Raw genomic sequence first — 12,717 nt, 5'->3', positions numbered from 1 at the left:
TTTGGCTTTCTTCACTGTAGAAATGCCATTCCACTGATTAGGCACAAACAAGGAATATGAAAATATAAGTAGTTTTTGCTAACACTCTAAATCTAAATTCTTCATCATTTGAAAATATAGCACATTACTGACTTTCTCCTTGGTAGTTTCTACTTTTTCTTATTTTGGATTCTTGACTCTGAGGGTTTCTTTTTTTTTCTAAAATTATTTATTTTTCCCACACATAAACATAAATACTTCCACTAGTTAATTTGACAGAGGGAATTTAATATAAAGACCTAGCGTAACAAGTGTAAGAAGACCAAAAAATCTGGACAAGAGTCCTGAGATAAAACTCACAGAAAGGCTACAGGGACCCTATGAGGTGGATGAATACCCCGCAAAAATGCACTGTTTCAAGAACGTAGAATATGGAAATGGGTCCCTGCAGGGTTAAGGTTCAAGTCTCTGAGAACAGAGGGCCTCACTTCACAGGAAACCTAATGAGAAACGTTCTACATGTTTTCTAGCCCTACTGCTACAGATGAATGCTTCTGGGGAGGAAGTGCTTGTTTTAGGGCGATGCTGACCAACGTTGAAGACAAGTCGGGTGGACACCAGCCCCGCCTCTCATCTTGCCTTCTAATCTCTGATTGGCGGGTAGACAATAGGGAAAGGAGACATCTAACGTGCAGAGTACCAGCCTCCACATCTGAGTCCAGAGAACAGATTTGAGCTAAAAGACAACGGTTTCATAACTTTATCCAACTCATGTGAATTATTACTATTATTATTAACTGCTCAAAGTAATAAAGCACATCATTTTTCCGCCCACGCTTCAGTGAAATAGATCTAAGTCACACTTGTTATTTCAGTATCTCTATTAATCTGCTCTAGAGCCACTCGCTAAATTATACCTCAGACTCTTATTCCTTTTTACATTTATCTTTTTGTTTATTTGTTTACCTTCTTTCTAACTTAAAACAGATGAAAAATGTGGCTCCATGCCATTAAATTTGGAAGCTTATGCTGTGTATTCTGGGTATTCGTTTTCCCCCTGGCATGCTAACACATACTTTCAAGCTTTTACCTTTTGGCAAATATCACAAAGTATAAAATCTAGGGAAAAAATAGATTGTTCCCTGAGAGAAAAACTGAGATTGGTGCCTTCTCTTCATTAGTGTCACTCATATTAACTATGACCTTCAAAATTCTGGATTCACTTGCTTACACCTTGGCATTCATTTTCAACTGGTTTTCTTATGGTGGAAACTTGCCTCCCTTACCTTCATGGTACTTAGAGGATCCTTCTCTAGAGTGAGTTCCTTTGGAACTTCTAAATTTCCCTTTTTCCCCCCTTCTGTATAATCACTTCATTCCAGTTCTCTCTTGCTTCTACTCACTCCTCTCTAACCCTAGTGGGAAAGACCCATTTGCTTCCCACTCAATCAGGCAGGTGTTTAATTGCTTTCTTAACATTTCAAGCAGCTATTTTTGTATAAGAATTTTTTTTCCCATTCAACCCTACTTGCTAATGTATCTCCTATCTTGTGGAAAAGCAGAAAGACAAGGACATTTAAATCATCATAATGTTGCTGATGTACGTAAGACAACTGATAATTCTTTCCCTAGTCGAAAATAAATCTCATCTTGTTTTCAGGGAGAAGGGCACATATCTTCTATCAGATGCTGAGTGTAGAAGCCATTTACAATTGAATTAAAATAAAGCCACAGCAATAAACATTTTACTGTGTGCAGATTTGTGTAGTAGTTTATTAGCAATAATTCTAGTATTTTTCATTTTACTTAGCTTGCTATCGCTTGTCTAACTTGTTTTTATTTACAACAGAAATTTGACAAAAAATAAGATTTTAAACAAAAGGGGAATAATTTCTTAGCATGCATATGTTTGCGTATGTGCTATTTGTATGAATTATACTAAATAATATATATTATACATCTAAACTGTCACATTTGTATTGTGCTCACTTCCAGTTTGCTTTGTGCTATGTAGATAGGCTACAGGGTATTATTCACCCATAAATGCTTACTAAATGCATTAACTTATTGGCTCTTACAAATCTACACTGTTACATTGTCTTGATTTTTTAAAGCATTGTGAAACATAGCAACCATTGATCATGGAGGCAAACAGTCAGAGGGCTTAATACTAGGTCAGGGAATGTAAAATCTCTGATCTTGATATTAAGCTAGAATTCATTTCTCCTCTCTCCATACACATTTGATACCTTTACCTCAGAGTAAACCACTTTCACTTTTGTGAACCTGATTTGCATTCCTTTCTTTACTAGCCTTTTCCCCCATCATTTTGTAAACCTTCTGAAGATAAGAACCATGTCTGATATTTTAAGCCCCACAATTTTTTTGTTTATTTATTTATTTTGAGAAAAAGAGAGAGAGAGAAAGAGAGAGCCGGGGAGGGGCAGAGAGTTGGAAGAGAATCTCAGGCAGACTCTGCACACATGCATACAGAGCCCGATGCAGGGCTCTGTCTCACTAACCCTGATATCATGACCTGAGCTGAAACCAAGAGTTAGATGCTTGCCTGGCTAACCCACCCAGGCGCCCCAAAGCCCCTACAATCTCTAATCAATTTCCATGTACATACTAAGTATTTGTTGGCTTCAGTTGCAATAAGACAAGAAGACATGACAGTATCATTTAGCATCTTTAGATATTTTTCTATTTTTATACATGAATAATAGAGTGTTTATAAATTAGGTAGTATCTACCACCACAAGATTGCTTGCTTATATGGAATTGCTGGGTAAGTTAAAATAATTTAAAAACTCATTCTATTAGGGGCACCTGGGTGGCTCAGTCGGTTAAGCATCCGACTTTGGCTCAGGTCATGATCTCACGGTTTGTGGGTTCAAGCCCCGCGATGGGCTCTGTGCTAACAGCTAGCTCAAAGCCTGAAGACTGTTTCGGATTCTGTGTCTCCCTCTCTCTCTGACCCTCCCCTGTTCATGCTGTCTCTCTCTCTCTCTCAGAAAGAAATATTAAAAAAAATTTAAAAACTCATTCTATTAAAAGGAACATTGTTGATCTAAATTGTTAATTTTCCCGTTCTATATCTTAGCCTAACACGTTCATATGAGGCAAAACATTTGTGTGTGCTAATAAACTATTGCGATGATAAGTTATAATCAGAGTTTATTTAACTAATTCAGGTAATAATAAATACCATACTATTAAATAGTGGTTATAATGGCCAGGTACTATCTTAGGCACATATATGAATTCATTTAATTCTTAGGACAGTCCTGAGAGGCAGATATTATTATTTCCCCAATTTACAGATGAAAAAGCTGTATCTCTGGTAGAAAATTTGAACCCAGGAGACTGTCTTAAGAGCCCATGCTGTTAACTACTTTATAATATGCTTTCTCTTAAAAATAATTAAAATATTTTGCTTATTGCTATTGAATATCCAAATTGAAATAAAGAGCAGCATCCTATTTGTATTTGAGCATTTTAAATATTTTTAATGTTTTATTTATATCTGAGAGAGAGAGAGACAGCGTGAACAGGGGAGGGTTAGAGAGAGAGGGAGACACAGAATCCAAAACAGGCTCCAGGCTCTGAGCTAGCTGTCAGCACAGAGCCCGACACGGGGCTCGAACCCACAAACTGTGAGATCATGAACTGAGCTGAAGTTGGACGCTTAACCAACTGAGCCACCCAGGTGCCCCTATTTGAGCATTTTAAATTATCTTCAATGTATCTCCAGTTTCAAAGAGTCCTAATATGGAACTGGAGTGGGCAGAGATTTAGAAAGGAAAGGGCATCAGAGAACTGGGAACTGGTGAGCTCCTTCTGCCCTGGGTGTCTTCTATCAGGTCCTCTGCCCTTAGCAATATTCAGTGAGTGAAAGATCTATGACTGAAATTCTGAAAAGAACAGTCTCTTTGGTCCCAGCAGTCACTAGATCAGGAATTCAGCTTTCCAAATATTTTGCTTTAAATCTCACCTTGCAAAAATACCAATCCTGAATATTAACAAGCCTCTGTGAAGAACATGGACTACAGCTCGAGAAACAAAAAAGAGAGACAAGTAAGCATATTTATATCCTATGAGGAATTCCTGCAGATTTCAAATGTTTCCATAATTTCCTTTTGTGTAGTAATAGAAACAAATTAGGTTCATGTTGTTTTTATTGACTTAGGGCTTAATGGAACTGCCACTTTTCAATAGGGTTTCACATAGGTGTCCAATTAACTATTCACTTAGACAGGAGTTTACTCCACAAATGTATGTAACCTCACCCCAGACCATTTGTTTAATGTCTCCTGACATGTGACAGCATTTATCTGATTACCAGCAGTAAAGCAAATGAGTCATGGTGACCAAACCAACTCTTCATATGTCCTTAATAAATGCTACTCTCATGATTCCTAGTTTTTGCTATAATGTTTTGAAATGATTAATATATTGCATGGTGACTATATGTACACATATACACACTCATATAAAGAGATATAAAGGCAAATTTACCATTTGTTTTATTTTTCCATAATAATGAAAAATGAGAAGAAAATGTTGCAAGGTTTTGATGGAATCTCCTGTATTAATGATTTCAGATGAAATTGTATTGCTGCTAATGAATAGACACATTTCAGTAAATAAAATTTGATACATCATTAACAATAACATAACTATATGGCTTAAGGAACCTGAAGCTTTCTTTTCATTTCTTTCTCTTCCCTCCTCTCTGTCTCTCTCTTTCTCTATTTTTTTCTTTTCCGTTTCTTAAAGGATCATATATCAACATACACCAATTAAATATATATATTTGAATCCAGTAAATCACATACAAGTTGTAAAATTTTACAAATTTATTTTTCACATTACTGTATTCATTACAACATACAGAGATTACAAAATAGTCACAAAAAGTGCCCATTTTTATATGAACTACTGAAATCATAGTTATCCCCATATATTAAAATTAGTACTGGAATACCCCTTATCTATATGTCTTTGGGATATAGGTAATGAGAAGCAGGGGCACCTGGATGGCTCAGTCGGTTTAGTATTCCACTTTGGTTCAGGTCATGATCTCACCATTCACGAGTTCAAGACCCATGTCAGGCTCCTCCTGACAGTTCAGGGCCTGGAGCCTGCATGAGATTCCGTGTCTCTGTCCCTGCCCTTCCCCTGCTCACTCTCCCTCTCTCTCCCTTTCCCCGTCCCCTGCTCGCTCTCTCTCTCAAAAATAAATATTAAAAAAAGACTATAAGAATCATATAAATATTTATAGATATAGATTTATCAGTAGGATAAGCTTTAAGTAGCTTCTTGAAATAAAGGAACTTCTTTACAGATGTATGTATTATCTGTGTGTAGATAATTCATATACCCATACGTATATGTGTTTTAACTTTTGAGAATCACAAAATTAAGTTTTAGTTTATGAGAGAACCCAATATTTTCTGAAACTATAGTGACACTTAGTAGTAAAGACATCATTTCATGTCAACTATCTACCCACAGTTTTTCAGTAGCAAAAAGGGGGAAAAAAAAAGAAAAAAAAACAAAACAAAACATTAAGAGAGTTTAGGTGAGCTCCCAAAACTGAAGCCTGTGATAGAAATTCAAATTGTCTCCAATCTGCAGTTGTTCAAGTGCAAGTATGAAGTTTTATTCATTAATTGGATATTGTAGACTGTATAAAATGTACAAGGGATGCTTTCTACAATAATAGCTATGTATTGTCGCACATTAGAGAAATTAATTTTTATAATATTAGACCCATTAGTAGATTCATGGTTATATTCAGGAACAGAATCAACCAAGTTGTAGAAATCCCATTAGTTATAGGTACAGGTTGTTCATTCTTCACTCTGTCAACACCAGCATCAGATATAATTATCTTTTTGGTACAGGAATAAGTTAGCAATTATAATATCTATATTTCCTAAACAAAAGCTATTTTTAGAAGGTCTGCTTTGGACATTTAAGGACTTGTTTAAACTTTAATTACTACTTTATAAGTTTTTATTTTGAAATTGCTTTTCAAAAAAGGTTATAATTTGAGTTTTTGTAGAAATAAACAATTAAGAGCCTACGTATGTAGTTTCTTTGTAACTCTCAATTTAAAATTAAGCTTGTTGAAATGTATTGCCAGTTCCTTATCTGTATCCCCCACAAAGGCATGCTGATGGACTATAGATATCATTCAGATAACAAAGCCAGCTTTAAAATACTTTTTTGTGTATGAATTCCCTGTAACACTGTGGAGAATGAATAGTTATTTAAGACAGAATAATTTTAAAACACGCATCTTGTATTTCCTCAGATTGATCAATTCACATTTTCATTATTGAAAAAGAAAATGCATTAAAAAATATTTTAAGCCAATATTTTTTAATTTACTTTTGCATTTTTATTAAGAACATGGAATCCTTCTCTTTCTGTCTTCTAATCCAAGCTGCCACATAGGTTTTTAAACATAACACAGAATCTTGATTTTGTGGGGACTGGAAACAAGACTCAAAGCTAAGACTAAGTGATAAAAATCCCGAACATTCGAAAGAGTGGTTGGTTCTAGAAAAGTACATGCAAGTCTAATTTATGTATTGACTATAAAAGCTCATCAAAAAACTTTAGTCAAAAATATTTTTCTAGTGAGACTAAAGTTATGCCAAAATTAACAAAATTCAAAGCTATTATTGAGGAAGAAAATGAAAAGGATGGGAAGTGTGTTGCTTTTTCTCCCCAGAATCTAAGAGAAGGGGCTTGCAACAAAAGCAAGAATATAGCATAGAAACAGATTACCATGTGATACAGTAGTTCTGCTTCTGGGTATTTACTGGAAGAAGATGAAAATATCAGTTCAAAGAGAGATATATCCATACATGCTCATTGTAGTATTAGCTCCAATAGCCAAATATGGAAGCAACCTAAATGTCCTAAGGTGCTCTATCCATTCATAGAGAGATGAATGGATAAAGAAAATGTGAATATATAGATGTATATATCTCCACACAATGGAGTAATACTCAGCTATGAAAGAATGAAATCTTGCCATTTGAGACTACATGGGTAGACCTGTGAACCTAGAGGGTATTATGCTAAGTGAAATAAGACAAAGAAAAATATTGTATGATTTCACTTATATGTCAAATCTTAAAAACAAAACAAACCAACAGAACAAAACAGAAACAGACTCATAAACGCAAGAAACAAATTGTTGGTTACCAGGGAGGGCTGGAAATTGGGGAGATGGGCAAAATAGGTGAAGGGGATTAAGAGGTACAAACTTCCAGTTATAAAATAAATAAGTCATGAAGATAATAAGTATAGCATAGCCAATAATATTGTAATAACTTTGTGTGGTGATAGATGGTGATGACAGTTATTGTGGTGAGCACTGAGTAATATATAGAACTGTCAAATTACCATGCTGTACACCTGAAACTAATATAACATTGTGTGCTTTATATGCCAACTACACTTCAATAAGTTAAAAAGTTAAAATTAACAATAAAAATAATATAAATATCTAAATTAACATTAAAATTCATCAAAAGTAGAAAAAAGAGGCTTTCTAACAAAGACCTCATATATAATGTAAAATGATAGAGATGAGGGGCTCCTGCATGGCTCAGTAGGTTAATTGTCCAACTCTTGATTCTCTCTCAGGTCATGATGTCATTGTTCCCAAGATGAAACCCTGCGTCAGCTCCATGCTGGAAGCTCGAAGCCTGCTTGGAATTCTCTCGCTCCTTCTCTCTCTCAAAATAAATAAATAAACTTTGTAAAGTAAATAAATAAATAAAAATAAAATTATATAGATGAATTACATGGTTCTCCTTGTCAAGTCAGTACACATAGCATCAAGATTAATGTTTCAAAGGGGATTAATATTTTATTAATATGTTGACAGCAGTACTTTTTATGATCAAATTAGCATAGTAACTTTTAGGATAATTAGAGATTAAAAATGGAATGTTACCACATAGAGTGCATGGAATAAATATGACATAGACTATTCTCGTAATGAAATAAAATATCTTCCAAACATTTCCAGTTTTAAATCATATCAGATGGTGTATAAATGACATTGCATCTCACTGTCTTGTCTCTCTTTCACATGCAAATATTTTTTATCCTCCTGAGTTTTTTCATTAAAAGCTGCTAATTAGTATATTTTATCAATATTTATCTATAGTAGCCAAAATTATAAATACTAAATATTTTCATGCTCTAGGCTCATATATGAATTATCCAATTTTGTTCCAAGTTTTCATAGTTACATCTTTAATCTCCCTGTGGCAAATCTATAAGACATAAGCATGATAAAAGTTTAAATTTATTTGTTTTTCATATGATTAGCCAATTGTCCAAGCATCACACGCTGAATAGTCACATCCTGTCTCTGCTGATTTATAAAGCCACATTAGTCATATGCTAGATGCTGTACTTAGTACTGTTAGTCAATTTGTCCATCCCTGTTGACACTGTAATTAGTACAGTTTTCCATAAGAAGAACAAATTGTCCCATCAATTTCTTGTTCTTCGAAACTGTCTTGATTGCTCTTGGCTCTTTGTTTCAATGAGTTTTGACATTGCACTGGATTTCTAGTTTACCTTAGAGAAATGTGTCTTACTCATAATTTTACCAATGTGTCAATTCAGTACAATTCTCTATTTAGATTTTTTTATGTCCTTTAGTACATCTTTTGTACTTTTCTTCATAAAATCCTTGCGCATCCTTGAACTCTTTCATTAGTTTTAATAATATGTATTTATATTCTTTTGGGTTTTCTAAAATGACCATCCTGTCATATGAAAAAAATGACTTTATCCTTCCTTTCATTTCTAATGCCTCTTTATGTATTTTTTCACTTGTGGAGGAATTATTACATAATGATGAATAGTTGCCTGTATAGTGTGCATAATACTCATCACAGATTTTAATGAGAATGCTACACCGCCTAATTAGTATTTCTTTTGCTGTAGAATATGACAGATGTCCTTTATTAAAGAAATTCTTTTTATTCTTTTTTGTAAATTGTTAAATGTATTTTAATCAAGAATGAAATTGCCTCTTTTTAGGTGATCATAAGAATGTTTTCCTTTAATTTATGAATTTAGTATAATATTTTAATAGATTTTTAAATACTGAACACCCACACATTTCTGGATAAACTGTAATTGATGCTGATATATTATTCTATGCATTTCTGTTGTATCTCAGATTTTTCTTCTATTTGTATATTAGGTTGGCTTTTGATTTTATCTTCCTGTAGGGGCTTTACCTGGTTTTAGTTATAGTATAAGATTATACTAACCTTGTATGATGGATCAAATAGCTTTGTTTATTTCCCAGAAAGAGACTGAAAGAAACAGAATACCTATTGCTGGAATTTTTAAGAAAGATGAGCTGGACTATTTGTATTTGTGGCAAGTATAAGCCTTTGTAGCAAGAAATTTAAAAATTTTTAAGGACAGATTCAATTATTTTAAGGTTATAGCTTAATATAACCTTCAAATTTTCATTTTGATTTTATCTTTATTGAGTAGGCATGCATTTTAAAATTTCCAAATACACAGATTTTTTAGCTATATTTGTGTTGCATTTTTAATTTAATATATTGTCATAAAATGTATTTTGTATGACATCGATGTTTCAAAACTTGTTGAATTTTTTTAAACTAATAGTTTCTAATACACTCAAAAGAATGTATATTGTCTATGTGTTGGGAGCAAAATAATGTTTATCTCCTTGACTTATCTGCCTTTAGGAGAAACAGATAACTTACTTCATGTGGTAGCCATCATTTGGTACTCATTACTTTTTGTCATCCATTGTTTTTAATCTTTATTTTCACTTTTATTTTATGTATGACACTTAGAGGTAGCATAGAGCTGAGTTTTTAAAACCAACATGAATATCTGGTTTTAGATAATTTGTTTAATATATTTTATTACTGATAGGCTTTTTGACATATTTATACATTATTGTGTATGTAATATTAATTTTTGAAATTTTTAAATTTTATTTATTTTTGAGAGAGAGAGAGAGAAAGAAAGAGTGAGCAGGGGAGGGGCAAAGAGAGACCGAGGCACAGAATCCCAAGCAGGCTCCAGGCTGTGAACAGTCAGCACAGAGCCCCAGGCAGAGCTCAAACCCACAAACCATGAAATCATGACCTGAGCTGTAGTTGGAGGCTCAACAGGCTGAGCCAACCAAGCGCCCCTGTAATATTTATTATTCTGTGTTTTTATTTTTTCTCTTTGTTTTTCCATTTCCATGTACCATAGGATTAAGTATCCTATAACCTTATGCTTGAAATTTAACTGTAATTAAAAAAGAAAAAAAACCCACTTAGTGAGGCACCTGCACGGCTCAGTAGGTTAAGTGACTCTTGATTTCAGGTCAGGTCATGATCTCAAGGTCTGAGATCCTGAGAACAAGCCCCATGTTGGGCTCTGTGTTAGATGTGGAGCCAGCTTCAAATTCTCGCTCTCCATCTGCACCTTCCTTCTCCATTCTTTCTCTTTTCTGTCTCTCAAAATCCAAACAAAACAAAACACTCAGCTTCTAGAGGGAATTTTGCATGCCTAACAAATGTCCCCATAATATTATCATTGTTTAGTTTTCAGAAAATGTAAACATGTTATAATTAAACATTTTTACACTCAATAGTTAATTTCCCAAAACATTTTATCAAATATTATGTGCTAGTATTCTGGCACAGAGGCATACCTTATAATATACCTTATAGTACATACCTTCAATCTTTGCATTCTTATTGGTGTACATCATTTTTTTATGATCTTAAATATTTTAATGGTCTTTGGGTGATAAATTTTCTTAACTTTTTTCTGAGACTGTCTTTGCATTTCCCTTAGTCTTGAATGAAATTTTAAATTTAGTTGCTGGTTGCTAGCAGAGTTACTTTTCTTCAGTACTTTGGAAATACTTCTTTAAAATACTACTAATGATACAGGTAATTTTCATCTTAAAAGGTAAGGTGGGTTTTTTGGTTAATAAGATAGTCTTTTTTATGTTGATGTTACATAGCTTCATTGCAGTCATTCTAAATGTAGATTTAGTTTTATTTGTCACACTGATAACTCAAAATGCTATATCTTTGTATTTGTTTATTTTTTGTCTTTAAAGAATTTTCAACAATTATTTATTCGACAATCATTTTTGTTCCATTATATCTGGTTTCTTTTTCTAGAATAACTCCTAAGCTAATGTTTAGTCTGATTTCCTTGTATTTTGATTATTTTTCTACTCGCTTTTGTATTTTTGTAATTTTGTCTCAACTACTCTTAGTTCAATCTTCTGAATTCATTAATATATTCTTTGTGTCCACTATCATATATGATACTTTCTTTTTAAATGACTACAGTTTTCATTTTGAGATTTCTAAGGATTTTAATCTAGTTTAGGTTGTTTCATTTCTCATGTTTTGGTTTAATATTCGATTATTTTAAATTAAATCTTGGTTTTGTTTTCTTTTATAAACTGTCAAGTCTTAATGTAAAATAAGCTTAATTTAGATTTGACAATACATATTGTTTTTATTGTGATGATAATCTTTCTCAGCCTTAAATTTCTTTGGACATTTGCAATTTTGGTTTATAGACAGAAATACTGAATTATATGTCTCTCTTTTCCTATCCCTGCTTTCTTCTCTTGCTTTTGCTCAGGGATTTCGTACTCCTGAGGGCTACCTCCTCCCTTTTTTTTGTTTCTAGGAAGAAAGAATAATTTAGGATTGGTCATGAATTATTGCCCTAGGTTACTAGGGCTAAAATAGAAGTAAACTTGGGACGGTGGTCTTCTTAAATTCTCTCTGAAAGACACGTCTTTGCCCCGCCGCTTCTTCAGGCCCAGAGTTTCCACCTGACAGTAGGTTGCAGATATTTTGTTGTCCTTTGGTCTCCTTTCAGAAACAGTGTAACTCAGTTCAAATCCTCCAGCCTCAGGTTTTAATCTGGCTCCCTTCCTCTTTGCCTTAAACAGACATGGGCTGGCGCTCTGGCTTACGGGGCCCAGGAAGCCTGTAGCTTCAGTCTTGGTCAGCATTTTGTGTTTCTATTCCTCTGTTCACCCAGAGATATATTTTGCCATATCTTTGTTTATTATTTGGTTTCCTATTTTTTTTTTTTTAATTTTGGTTTTCTTCTTATGTTTATAAATTGTTTTTACACTATTGGATTAAAGGGACTTTTCAAAGTACATATTTTCTGTACCACTTTTTTATAAATAAAGACTGTCTTAAAGGAAGATTGTGTATCGTTTTGTACACCAATCTTACCAAGTTTTAAAAAAATGGCATTGTGAGTGGATTGTTATAAAACTTGGATATTCGTTTTTTTTTTTTTTTTAAGTGGCCAAACTAAATCTTACATGTAAGGTTAAGATATTATTCTTCATCCTTTCTGATCTCAGTTTGTACACTTCTGTAAAGCAATATGATTTCTGTAGATAGATTTTTAGATAGTTTACTTGCACATTTTGTGAAAAATTATTTAGGGGAATTTGTAGATTTTTGCATATTTTGTCAATATGTCTTACTGCTCTACTATGACCCATATCACATATTAAAAAGTACATAATTTTACTATATATTTAATTAATGGAGACTGGATAGTATTAAACAAACCATCTTTAATTTTTATGGTTATATTACATCTTATCTATTTTTATATTTATTCGTTTATAAGAATTCTTTCTCATATTGCTAATTA

Source organism: Crocuta crocuta, unplaced genomic scaffold (assembly GCF_008692635.1).
Source record: "Crocuta crocuta isolate KB4526 unplaced genomic scaffold, BGI_CrCroc_1.0 scaffold25, whole genome shotgun sequence".
In the NCBI taxonomy this organism is placed as follows: Eukaryota; Metazoa; Chordata; class Mammalia; order Carnivora; family Hyaenidae; genus Crocuta; species Crocuta crocuta.
The sequence above is the reverse complement of the archived record's forward strand: the minus strand, read 5'-3'. Positions refer to the sequence as shown.